Genomic DNA, 14,704 nt, shown 5'->3' with positions numbered 1-14,704 from the left:
ACAACATTCCTCGTAGGCAAAAAAGGGGATGAAAACATCATTCTAAGCCTGAGAAGGCAGCAAGTGCAGGCTCATCAAAAATATGCATTTTCTTTTGTAATCAAAGTGTGTGAGTTTGCTCTGCTTCACCTTCTGGCCTGGGCTCCTGTGATATCCATGAAATTTAAATGAGAAAGTCATTCTAGGGAGTCTACACATTTCAAAGAGGTAACCCTTTTGGGATGTTGAAAGGATCCCCAGCGTTTGGGTTCAGTCCCAGGTGAGGTGCTGTCATAGAGTTCTTGCAATGTCATCCAGACAAACAGACCTTGGGAAGTCTAAAGAGAAGTTGTTTACCTTGTTTTTTTTTGGCTTGTGCAAATGGGTCGCAGCTTTGGAGAGGAAACTAGCACGTTTCAAGCTCAGTCTACATCAAAATTCACCACTGCTATCAGTCAAACCCTGACCAAAAAAAACCCCAAAAAACAAATGGAGCTTTTATTAGTTCTTGGAGTTGCCTAATTTCTGCCATGAACTTTGTAGCTAAGGAATCCATAGCATCCTCCAAATTGGCCCCGAACTAGTTGGGTTCATCTTCAAAGGGCAACTTGGTTGAGGCACTTTGCTCCTTGATCTTTCTCCTGAGGAATTGGTTCCTCGGAGTCCTCCTCTTATATCTGGCCCCCCAGAAAGGAACCCCTGGTCCTCTTGGGAACAGAACACACAGCCAGCCATGCTGGTCAGAGTATCTCATTTCAGGCTACAACCAGACGTGGATTTCTAATCCATCCTGAATTTCTTACAACGTTTTTTTAAACTCACCCGAGGATGTTTATTGATTTTTAGAGAGAATGGAAAGAAGAGAGAGATACATCGATCATTTGCCTCCCGTATGCACCCAGACCGGTATTGAACCCACAACCTAGGTATGTGTCCTGACTGGGAATTGAACCAGCAACATTTTGGTGCTTGGGATGATGCTCCAAAAAACTGAACCACCTGGCCAGGGCAACTTCATACACCGTTACCCAGTCCTAGAACCACTACTTTCCTAACAGCCCCACATGCCCATAATGGATGAAGTTTATTGGGAAAAGTTCCATCAGAATCACTCCCCAGACCATCCAATTAAAGAAGACCCTTTCTCCATTTAGGAGTCATCCTGCAATAACTGGCTTCTGTCTTTGTGGCACAGAGCTTCCTGTACTTTCTCAGCTGCTCAACTGAAAATCTTTCCCTTTTACCTGCCAAATTAGGTTTAAAGAGAGAGTGGCTGGTTCCTGGATCCTAGAAAGGTGTTAAATATCTCTGTTACTAGGACTCCAGCTAGAGACATTAACACCTACCTCCTGGCTCAATAGTGGGTGTTAATGTTCTTGCTGCCAGGACATCTTTCAACCAGGGCCTTGCCTCCAGCCTGCACGCAGCTTGTGCCGGGGCCAAGGAAAACAAGTCAAACCAGACTGGCCTCCTGACAGAGAAAGCCTCATTTGGTGAGAACTAAAGCAATTCCATCTTTTTCTAAAGCACCTCCAAGAGTTTCAAAGAACAGTTTCAAAGACTGAGAATAAAAAGGACATGGAAAACATTAGTTTAATAATAATAAATTTTTGTAGTATTCTAATTTACCAAAGCAATTTCGCATAAAAATAACACAAACTTTTTACTAATGGTTTACTTAACATTGATTCTTAGCACAACTCTGAGAGGCAATTATTGTTATTGTCATTTTACAGGACTTCACAGGCTCAGAGAGAATAAATACTGGGGATGGTGCACTCTGATCTCTGGCTGCCAAGTCCCTGCCCTTAGCCACAGCTCCCTACTGGATTGCTAATCTGGACAATAACTTTGTGAGAGTGTTAAGACAGGTGCTACCTTATAGAAACTGAGGGCATTTTGAAGAAAACAAAAAGTAGACTTTTGATTTGACCTCAAGTCCAACTGAATCTAGACTAATGTACTTCCTTCCAAACCACGCTGTCAGCAGTCATTCCAAACAACACTTCTCCTGAGCCTCCATCATGCATACATTCTTTAAGAGAACATATACATACTGCTATTAAAGAATTTTTTAAAATTTAGATACAACAATAGTATTGGGATTATGGATTTTGATTATTTTTATTGAATTTATTGGGGTGACATTGGTTAATAAAATTATATTGGTTTCAGGTATATACAATTCTATAATATATCTTCTGTATTGTTATAGTATTTTTTAAATGTCCTTATTTTTTTCAAGATACATATTAAAAAAACTATATAGATTGACAAGCCCATGTATTTATGAGTTCTGAGCTCTTGGACATGATTCATATTCAAACAACCTACAAACTCCTGAATATTTAGAATTACCTATTATATAGTCATTAAAAATCTCAGTAAATTAACCAACCAATCAAAACTTTAAACATACTTTTCTGTTGTGCCTTAGATTTAAAAATAAGAGGTAAGGGAAGGGGTTGGGGTAAAGTTACATATTTCTGAGGATTTTTTTTTAGTTATATGCAACCTTTTAAATTGTAATTGCATATATGTAGTTTCCAGTAGGCCTGTAAAAATAATAACCATTTCTAAAAAGCAATTTTTGAAAAAAAGTCATGTATTAAGTACATCAGGAAAACTTGCTACTTTGGGGGAAGTCACTTTTAATTATTTTTATAGTGAAAAATCCCTTTAATAAAGTAGGCAGTTTGTGTATGCTTATACTTTTAGTTTAGAATCTTGTATATTGAATTTCCTTCAAGTGATGCTCACCTGTAGACTATTCAGGGACCTAATCCATCCTCCTTTCTCACCTGCTATCCCTAGGAGACCAGAGATTTCTCAATATCACTCCCAATTCTTGGAGTGTTTGAACTGAAGACCTCCCAGTCTGTTCCATTTGCCCAGTGGCTCTGATACAGGTCTTGCTAGGGTTGGGTATTTTAAAGAGGCCCCTTTCCTTGGAATGAAAGCCCCCAGCCAACAGCAAGTGCTCATAAGACAATAGAACTATAGCACTTACTGCAACGCACTTTGCATCCTTGAGCACTCAAGGGGGTAACCTTAATGAGCACAAAATATTCATCTCTAATAAGAACATGCTGTCATAATCACCCTACATGTGATAAATATCCTAGGGGTTTTCTCTTTGTTAGGTTAATGCTTTTCCACAAGATAATTTAACCAATTCTCTAAAAAATAATCACACGTTATCAAGCTCCAATATAGTAATATGGTGTAGGGTTTTTTTTTAATGTTTTGAATCTTCCCTTAAACAAATCCTATGCAAATAAATGCTCCTTTTTGTAGCTGGCACCAAAGCTCATGTTGTTCATTGTAATCAAGCTCCCAGTTGGCTAACTCCTCATCTAACAGTATGTCTTCTGATTTCATTTGAACAAAATTTATCATCCACAAGCAAAGACAGAAAATGTGTGAATGTCTAAAGCTTATGTAAATTAAGAGGCCATGCACGCTGGTCCTAAAAATAGTAGATAATTATAGGCATTTCTTCCCTATACAATAATTATAGGCCTCCTGTCATCTCTTCTATTCTGTATAAGGTCACTGTAGTATTATACAAAATTTACAGTATATTACAAGTTAAAAACACAATAATTAACAACTGTGCATCTTCAGCACCAGTGATGAATGTTCACAGTAAAAGTTAGGGGGAAAAAAGAGCATTATTTGTTTTATGTGGACAGTATACACTTAAATTTAATCATCAACTCCTGCTACCCAATAGGCAATATTCTCTCACTATTATAATGCTATTTGCCAAGTTCATACTACACCCTTGGGCTGAATTCATCCTTAACGAAGAGACAGGAAGCCAAATCTCTCACCGTCATCTCAACCAGGTGCACCATATTATTTTAAATTTAATAATTCTGTTGAACATATTGAATGATAATGAGCAAGCTTAGAGAAAGTGCCAAGGATTATTTTGACCATTATGGTCAACATCTGATTCAGGAAAAAAAAATCCTCTCACTAAATAATGTGGGTAGTTTAGAGGTTTGCTTATTTAATGCACGGTATGGGATTGTTTTCTGTGCTTGCTTGTATCATTCATAGAGGGGAGGGAAGAGCTATAGATATTATTCTTTAGTGGGAAACAAAGTATTTTAACAAAAAAAGAGGGTTTATCCTTAGCTCTTAATTATCCACACTAATGAGAACAAGAAGGCACAGATAATACAAAATGACAGGAACTGTCATTTCTACTTTGCTTAAGGAAAAAGTCAGAGAACCATACATCTTCACTTCAGCATTTCCCGACTCTGTTATGCTGTCAAAAGCAGCTTACAAAGGATGAGGATTTAGCAAGACTGGGGCAAGAGAAAGTTCTAGAGGCCCAGAATGCCCTATGATAAAACTCACTCGTGGTCACTTATGTCATTTGGTCTGCTTAGCTGTTTCACGGCTCCAACGATGGAGGCTCTTTTCCCCACTTGCCATTGCTGGTGTCCAAGATGACCACTGCAAACAGGAATTCTCCTCTCTAGGACTGCCGCAGAAGCAGTTCACACCCAAGGACAAGCACCCCCAAACACCTTTTGGCTTACTTCACCCTTTGGATGTCAGTGGTATTGCACACAGAAGCCTGCAGTTTGTAGGTCCTCCTGCCACATGTTCCCACTCTCCTCTCGGTCTCTCCTTCACAGCATGCTCCTGCTTCTGATTACTTGCTTGTTTCCCCCACATCTGTCTCCTTTAATGATATATCATTGCCCCCTACCCCTGGAACATAGCAGGTACTCAATAAATGAGTTAATAAAATAATCGAGATAAGTACATGGTCTGTCTATATCACTTTTTAGCTTTAAAACCATGGGCAAGCTACTTAATCTCCTTCAGCTTCTGTGTCTTCATCTTTAAAAAAATGCAGATGATACTACCCACCTCACTTCACAAGGCTGCTCAAGGGTTAAATTAAATTTGGGCACATAGCAAGTAGCTACTGAATCTCTGGTAAGAAGGATATCCTGTCAAGGATCTCTCTAGCTCTCAGGAGGAGAAAAAGAGCCCTGGGACTCGGGTGCTTTATAGAGGAATCTAAACTTCCAATAAAAGTAGAGGGAGAGGGTGCATATACACTGTGAGAAGTTTTTTTAAAAAGGTCCAGGGAACAACTATGCCATTCAGAGGAGCTGGAAGAATTAGTAAGCAAAACACTAGATGAGTAATTTAGGAGAAACTAAATAAATGACAAGAAGAACTAGTTTATGTTCTCTGACATCAATATGTGACTTTAAAATATGAAGACTGAATTTCAGCCATGGGGGACTGTTACATAATTTTTGAGTCCCCAATAAATACACCATGGATCCTCCCCATGCATTCAGTTGTACAATTGGTCTCTTACCTCAAACTGAACACTGCGTTAGAAGTGTCCCTACATTGTCTCGTTTCACTGAATCTTCAAACTCTATAAAGGTCTCATTATTTACACTTTGTACATAAGAACACTGAGTGAGGCCTCAGTTCTCTCTGATTTCAACACTAAATTTTTTCTTTTCCATAGAATTTCTGATTTGTGGTTAGGTTTTCTACTTCCTTATTCATGAAGTGTCCTCTCCAGAATGGAAATTCCTTGAAGGCAGGCACCTCGTTTGTTTTGTATACTTTTTTGTAAGAACCCCATTAGCGCCTGCTGTATGTTCATTGTTTGTAGCTCAACATTTATTTGTTGTGTAAATGAGCTAGTGGACCCCTTGATTTGATAGAGGAAAGAGATGAAAATTTGGTATTTGACATAAACAATACACAAGCTAAACTAAACATTCAGAAAGACTCAGCTTTCTATGTACTCACTTGGTATGTCAGTATCTGGGAACTGATAGGGAATGTGCTGACAGCCCATTAGAGAGTCGGCGTTCAGTGTGTAAAGGCCTGCTTTCCCTCAATCCCAAATGGCTGCTTGGGTTCCGCAGAGCATGCTCTGTGGAGCTGCAGGGCCCTCATTTGTATTAGAAGTGAGAACTAGTCCTAAACTCAACTTGGATGGGACAAATATGTTCTTTTGACTTAATGATATAACATTTTATCAGCCACATAAAAAATGAAATATAGGTGTTCATTTGCTATTTGAGAAGCTTTTCCAACATGTATGCAGGAGCTATGTCAGCTGCTAACTGGTGATCCTTTTTTGACACCTGTTCCCAAGAGCATTGCATAGATAAACATACTCTATTTGAACAAGACCAATGACAGCAAAATTGCTTGCTTGTCTCTAAAAAGACTCTAATAATGTGCACCAAGGGAGAGGCCCATGGTCTGACAGAATTTTTTTCCCCAGTGTAAACCATAAAATCCATTTCAATAGCCAGAATAAAGCAGTTGACAGTGCATCCCTAGTTAATTATATCCAAAGAGAAATAATAAAATCACCTATTAAATTTTAGAACTTCCTCTTTAAAGTATTAAATATCTGGCAACTGCAATGCAGTTAAATTTCTCTCACAACAATGCTTTCCCTTGCTAGCTAGCCTATAAGAACACCTATGCAAAGTCTTTCAGTGTGCAAGAAAGGAAATGTATTTTTCCTGTGAAGAAATATTTCAAATAAACCCTTTATTTATGCCAGATGTCTGTGGTTTGTTACATAATCAATAGCTCAATAGAAACATTCACTTAATAAGAGGAGTCACAAATCCTCTATAATAATTGACAGAACATGACCAAAAAAATTGTAAAACCCAAACCAAAATGTTGTTTGAGTCTTATCCAGTATTTGAAGCTTTGACTCAGTTACCTCAGCAAGTTTTCAAGATTCAGGTACTTTTTGGCCTTTGGTAACGTCAGTCGACACCAGTAGGAAAGGCACTTGCTGTTCACTGAAGCATGTGGTCTACACTAGTTTCCTACCTCCAGGAGGAAAGAACTGGGTTCTGTAGAATCACCCAGGAGGCAGGGACTTTGGCTCCTGGCACACACTTGATTAGGTAGCTAGGAATCTGCTCCCTTCGATATTAAGCTGCCCAGTGGAGGAAAATTCAGAACATGATCTTTGGAGGCTGAGGGCAGTGGTTGCCGACATTCATCAACACCCATGCTACTTGTTTTGCTTCAATTTCTCTTTTGAAGAGCTGATTCCGTCTCTATGAATAATATAGAGAGAGCATTCTTTCCTAAAGAGGCACTAGACTATGTAGGTCACATCAAAGGGAGCCTACTGGCTTTTCAGGGAACACCCGAAGAGAAGGGAAAACTTAACTGCTGTCTTTAAGGACAGAGGCTCTGTTTGGGGGACACCTTGCCAGGAAGTTTTAGAAAATGGTTGTATCTATGAACTCACTGAATTATAGACCAGATAACAGGCTGAACTTACATCACAAGAAAGCCCATCTAGAAGTATCTCAGGTAAACAGCAAACAAAAGCCTCTAAGACAAGAGGAAGCACGAATGTGTGGGATCTTCACAGCTACTGTGCATCCTTCCAGTGGGTCTTACTTGCCTGCCCCTCCAAAGCCAGGTGGAAATAAATGTCCGGGCACACTCATAAGAGTAACAAAGGCTGCCTCCTGCCCAACAGCCCCTGCAGGGGAAAAGGTGCACCCTTCCACCCACTATGTATGGGGTTTAAGGGCATTTCCATAAGCAGAGAGTGGAAGTAGGTGGTCCTTTGTAGGGTTTCATTTGGGGGTCAGATGTTGAGCTAGTCACTCCAAAAAAAGACTTATAATTATGCTCTTGTTTTACAAAGAAAGTAACTGCATTAATGCTATATCAGGATAATTCTTGGGGAAAGGAAGAAGGAAGAGAGTTTGGCCTTAAGCAATCTCAGCCTAAATTCTTAATTAAACATTTATTAAGAGCATAATAGATGCTTGGCATGAAGATATAATAACAAATAAGGTGTAAGTGGTCCTGCCTTCCAGGGCTATGGTCATCTGGTAGAGAGATATTCATGTCCACAAATAAATGTCCTTCAGTTGTGAAAGATGCTATGACACAACTAGATACCAGGAGAGCAATTAGAAGAGATTGGCACCTCAGTACAAATTCACGAAGGCTTTATTGAGAGGGAGTCATTTAAACTGACCTTGAAAGGACATATAGACATTTACCAAGTAGACATAGGATGGGTAGAGAGTATTACAGGAAGAAACAGGCAAGGTAGAGTGTAAAACACCTCAGGTGATCATGGACCTAGAAGTAGTTTATTATGGTTGGGTTAATCTGGGGGTATGTCATCATGTTCCGATGTGAGTGGAGTTTTCTGCAAGATGCCAGATTGGAAAGAGGACAGGCTACAGGAGTGAGATCATGAAGGACGTTGTATTTCAAGCTAAGTAGTTTGGATTGGATCCTGCAAGTAACAAGGTACCAAGGTCTCTAAATAGATCAAACTGGATTTTAGAAGGATCATTAAGGAGGTAGCGTGCTGATAAATGGCTTGTAGGGGCCCAAACCTGGAAGCAGAGAAGAGTAAGAAGCTATTTATTCATCACTGATAATATACCAGGCACCATGAGAGAGTAGGTGAGTGATTATGCTGGTGGTAGGGGTTAAAGTAAGAGAGATCTGAGAGCGTGCACAGAAAACTTCTTTCATTAGCAGCAGGATGTAAGGAATGCGGTAAACTTGGGCGATTTCTGTTTCCTTTCTATATTCTGTTGGTATCCAGAGGTAAGTTTATCCTCCTCTCTCCACATCCTCCTCATGTACCCAAATTTGCTCTCAGGAAAAGTCTAGTAAATGCTGATTTAGTGGTCTACTCCTCCCAGAAGCATCATTCTTAAAGCAGCAATCAGAAGCCTTCAGTCACTGGAAGAAGTCCGAATGGTAAGTTTCTAGGAACAGGGTGAGAAGGTCCTTTGGAATCAGGATCTCCTCCAAGGAAGAGGGCCTCAGCTCCACCTCTCAGTACAGCCCTGCATCCCAGACAAAACAGTGAATGACTAGTTTGATTTCAGTGCCCCTCGCTCCCTAGACCCAATCTCTCAGGTCCCAGACTTCCTCTTCCTTGCCCAGGGTGCCTCTTCTTGCCTAGTACACACACACACACACAGTCACACACACATACAGCCATGCAGGATTCTTATCCTAAGGAAAATATTTTTTTTCCATCATAAAATTAAGTTGCTGCCCAGGAAGGACAATGCTTTATAAAGACAGTTCCAGATTTTTTTTCAATTGGTTCACAGAAGTAGAGCCATGCCAGGTGTTTCCTGAGATGGCAGACTGTTCTTCTCGAAGTGAAGTGATCTCAGCATTTGAATATTCTAGTATGAACTGATTATTTACTTCCCCTCCTGTCTACCTCAAAATCATTTGCCGCTTGCTATCATTTCCCTCCTCTCCCCCTGCCACCCATCTCTCAGACCCCCCCCACCCGCCCCCCGTCTAAGCCCTTTCTACACCTGTGCTCTGGATATTGGCATCTATTTCCTTGGTAACTGTTTTTAATTTTTCTCCTCATTTTTTATTCTACTTTTTATTTTCCCTTTTATTTTCTCTCTTGCTTTCATGTTCCACTTCTCCTCTCACTCCCTCTCCACTGATCCTTCTCTTCTATCTACAAACTTGCTTTGGTCACACTCACCGTCCTTTCAAACCTGGTGTTCCCTCAGGTTCCTATCAAGTCATTCTCCTTCCATTCAGCAGTGCTCTGCTGCTCACCTCCTATACCTTTCATAGGCCATGCAAACTTTTTCCCACCCAACCTACCCTACTCCACCCCACCCCACCCCAGCTCTCCTGAAACTGCTTATTTAAAGGCTGCTTTTGACTTTCCTCTTGCCAGATCCAACTAAAGTTCTAGTGGTCTTTTATAGGTGAAAGTAGAATGCATTTAAGACATTTGAAATTTGCAGATCTGTAATATTTATAAATCATCTAATGGTTCTATGCCTGTTTTGTCATCTACAAATGGGCATCAAAACGATCCTGACTCTACGCCCCTAGACTGAAATGAGATGTATGTAAATGGGCCTTATAAGTGATAAATTGCACTTTAACTATTAGTCACTATTATTGTTATTGCCCTTTCTAGCAATTGGCTGACCACTCACCTGCAGTTCTCACCAGCCTGAGCTTCCACTATAGGATCCTGTGCTTCCTACCTCTCTGTCCTTCCTTCTCTGCTCCTTTGCCTCTTTTCCAACAGGCCACCAAAACTAGGAATCTCACCAAGTTTTGTCCCCAGCCTTTTTCTGCATTCCTATCCTATCCCACAACTTCAGCTATCCCTTATATGCACATCTTCGACTCCAGCCTAACAGCTCTCTAGAAATACTGACTTGAACTTGATCTGAATGAACCCAAAACGATAAAATCTGAATCCATTTTCTTATTTCCCAAGACTGAGAAGACTTCTTTGCTTCCCTATTTCTCTTCATGATCCCATCACATTCCTGCTTCTATTATCTTCTAAGATTAGAGACCAGACATTATATGTCCTCTGGATTTCTAATAAATTTAAGTGGTGAAATAGATAGCCTACACCAATATATTAATTATCTATTATTATATATTGAATGACCCCAAAATTTAAGGCTTAATTCAATAACCATTTAGTTCAATTCTGTGTATCATTCTGCTGGTCTCACCTGGGTTTACACTTGATTATGTGATCAGCTATTGGTCAGCTAGGCCACCTAACTTCTAGGGTTCACTGACTACTGGCTGGGAAAAGGGAGATATTGGACCACATGTCTGTTACAATCTAGTGGACTACCCTGGGCTCATTCACAAGGGTGTTCGGCATTCCAAGAGCAAGTTCAAAGCAAGCTCTGTACACTTGACAAGGCAAATCACACAGGCAAGCTAAGAATCAGTGTAGGGAGGGTGCTACCAAAGGGTGTAGATATAAGTAAAGAAATTGTGGACATTTTTGTGTCAACCATAATCAGTGAACATCTGATTACATCTTTTCATACAAGTTTCAGGTTTTTTGGAATAGACTGTCCATGAAAAACTTCCTATACAGAACATACACCAAAAGCTCCATGACAGGTCTCTAATTCAGCCCATGTTTGCTCAGACCCATTACTAAAACATTTGCTGGGGAAGTAATATCATTGCTTGCTAGACGTTCTAATTGTCAAGAAATATTCCTGGCTGGCGTAGCTCAGTGGATTGAGTGTAGACTGCAAACCAAAGCATCGCAGGTTCGATTCCCAGCCAGGGCACATGCCTTCCATGGCCCCCAGCAACTGCACATTGATATTTCTCTCTCTCTCTCCCTCCCTCCCTTCTCTCTCTAAAAATAAATAAATAAAATCTTTAAAAAAAAGAAATATTAATGGCCCTGACTGGTATGGCTCAGTGGGATGGGCATCATCCTGCAAGCAGAAAGGTTCTCTGTTCAATTTCCAGTTGGGGCACATTCCTGGGTTGTGGGCCAGGTCCCCCACTGGGGGCATGTGAGAGGCAACTGATCAATGTTTCTCTTGCACATCAATATTTCTCTCCCTCTCTTTCTCCCTCCCTTTCCTTCTCTCTAAAAATAAATAAATAAAACCTTTTTTAAAAAAGAAATACCAATGGTCATTTTCTGGTATGCTCTCATTGCATGTTACAAAAGCCTAAACCCCATCAGCCACACACAAAGCCCCAGGGGCACATAGCAGGCCTTTCATCAAAGTAATCTTGTTTGCAAATGTGAAGGCCCAGCCCAGGACTGAACCCAGCCTCCAGTGGGCAAAGAGCCCCAGCATTACTAAAAAACTATGTCAACCTGACTAGCCAAGGGCCAGACCAAGCCACGTCTCACAGGCAAGTTACATCCATGTATTATTTTGTTGTGTGTCTCCTGGAGGGTTATGCTATGTGAAGGCTTGGGCTTGGGGGAAGAGGATGGTCAGCAAGGTTTGCCTTGCACACAAGGAGAATAAGGTACAGCTCCTGACCTCAGATATCTCATTAACATAGTGCCATTGAGAGCTGCTGTGGGCCTTCAGAGATGAGAATGCTCTTGGTGTTGCCCAGGTTGCCAAAGTAGGCCTTAGGGAGGATGCAGGATTTGAAATACATCTTGAAAGAAGAGAAAGGTTTTCAAGTGAGGACAAGAGCATTAAAAGGTGAATGTGGTGAAGAACAATAAGGCTGGAATAAATAATATGAACTAGATACAGTTGCTTTGACTGCCTCCATGACAGAGTCTTAGTTTGACAAGGAATCTTCCTACTGTCTTGACAAGAGGAAAGTGTCCTATAAGGAAAATTAAGTTAATGGCACTGACTTTCAGGAGAAGGCAATGAAAGCAGAGATATTAGTTAGGAAACTGTTGGAGTAATCTAGGAGTAATCCAGACAAATTGGGACAGAGACCAGAAAGAGGAAAGGGCATATCCCAGAAAAATTACTGAAGATTCGAAATGTCATATTAAACTACACCCTGTAGTTCAATTTTGGGGCAAACTCTATATTCCACATGCACTGTGGAAGAACTTACCAAGAGGGCTATTTATATCAGTGTAGAAAAAAACAAGGCAGATAAATTCACATTCTCCAAGTAAAGAATTTTTGGGATTTTCCCCCCTTATTTAACTCTTTGGGAGAAAACTCTTCATCTCTCCCCTGCAATATGTATAAATTTAGCCCAAAGATTATCTTGGAATTGAAATGAAAATGTAACACTTTGATAATTAATCTTATAGTCAGTCAAGATATGGTGCTAGGTTGTGTTCAATTCCAGCAACTTTACAAATAGTTACCTCACTCAGTGTTCACAACAATCCTGTGAAGTTAGTGCAAGTGTGACTTCCATTTTACAAACAAAGGAACTCAGAGACATTAAGTGTCTAAGATCACTCACTCAGCAAGAGAGAGAGCAGAAATTTGAATTCAGGTCTTTTGACTTCAAAGCCCATGCTCTTTCCTCCATCACTGAATTTTTAGTCCAATGCTGCAAAGCAGAGCCTTGTTCTCTTTGAAGAATCAGAATTAAAGGATCAAAATTTTAAGTGTTTGTTCTCTTTAAAGTATCAGAAGTTTAGGATATAGTCTGATGAGTCTTGACATTTCCTTAATGTAACAAGTTAAGTCTTCGTTTAAGAGGGAACGACTTGTGATTTTCAATTGGTGGGCTAGACGGATAATAAAAATGATAGCAAAGATTATTAAAATATATATGGATACCAGCACAGATTGGAATAACTACAAAGTGAATTATTTAAGCTTCAATAGAAAGATAGTGCAATCGCACAATATAAAAGAAAACTCTCCTTTAGCTTCAGATACCTAAATACGGCATCAGAAGACTGCTCAATTCTCAAATGCCACTATTTTCTGACTCCTCTGGAACCTATTCTTAATGTAAAATATCAAAGTCAGCGGGATAGTAGGTGTCCCAAAATGTCTTAATTCAGAGAATTAGTGTTAACTGAGCCTGATTAGCTCCATTTATCTCTAATTAATTACCTTTATCTAATTAGACACTTTGTTTCCGGTAGACATGGAGTCAAGTAGACTAGATTATTAGCGTAGTCATTGTGCCTTTACAAAAGCCTGAAATTAATGAAACGTGCAAAAGAATCTGCGGTTCTAATTGCACAGGTGTTGCCTTATGGCAAAGCTTTATCATCTGATTACACCAAGGGGTTATTAGTGACTTTTTATATAGAGGATGAGCCTATGAAATGTACCTTAGCAACAGCTCATTAGTTTAGGGTTGTTACTGTATTATTTATTACATTCAGCCTTCCCATTATCTAGATTGATTCATGGACCTATATATTTTCCCTCTTCTCTGTAGAAAAAAAATAGTATAAAATAAACCGTCATTATGAAAAGTCCAGATGCAATGTGGAAAATGCAAAATGTGTTCATCAGCTATAATTTGACTTTTTAAGACAGAAATCTCTGAAGTTAGATGAGATCAGAATCAAATTTATGAGGTTTCTAAGGAAAAGGAACAAATTTAAATCACTGAAGAGTATGAAATGATTCATATAACGTGATAAAAAAAGTGGCTATCCTAACGTCTTCACATAATTGAAGTGGCATACAAAGGCATGTGGAGAAAAAAATATTTTTGCACTAAAATATGTTTGTATTTATTTTTACTTAACATCTTTCCAAAATGGGTTGAGCAGACATCTGTATGTATCTGCACCCACAACATTAATAAAAGTCCACCTCTTGTTTTACTTTTTTTTTTCTTATGGATAGACTTGTTACCAGATAGGAAAAACTAACAAATTATACAATCAAGCTTTGCTGAAAAAGCAAGGTTCCAATGCCTGCTTACAAAATTGAAAAGTGCTTTTACATGGCAAGGTTAGGTGTCTGCAAAACACTAAAATATCCCAACCTTTGTATTTTCAATTTTTTTCCCTATAACCACTTGAAGAAACACTGTTTTTTACAATCATAGAGTAATTAAACAGCTAGAAGTAAATCCAGCCACAATCCTACTCCAACATACAAACATGTTTATTGACAAAGCAGTAATTCTTTTAAATAATTTGTCAACATAAATATGTCAAATGGGTTTTAAAATCATTTCTCTCTCTGTTCCACAATAAAAATTCCTCTATTGATATGAGCTATATGTTGCTGTTCACTTACTGCTGCATCTAAACTAGTAAAATGATAATGGGTAACTGCTATACAGAGCATGACAACTAATTTGAGTGGTTATAATGAATATTTAATGATCTTCCTTTCAAGCATGAACATATAACTTTTCATGTATTTCTTACCAAAGTTATAACCATTAATCTAAAAATTATAGTTGCAGCTGAAGTAATAGCCAGGAATTATAGATTATAGCCAAGTCAGAA

Source organism: Phyllostomus hastatus, unplaced genomic scaffold (assembly GCF_019186645.2).
Source record: "Phyllostomus hastatus isolate PE091 unplaced genomic scaffold, TTU_PhHast_1.1 phas_contig_524, whole genome shotgun sequence".
NCBI classification, from domain to species: Eukaryota; Metazoa; Chordata; class Mammalia; order Chiroptera; family Phyllostomidae; genus Phyllostomus; species Phyllostomus hastatus.
This window is presented reverse-complemented; position numbering follows the sequence as displayed.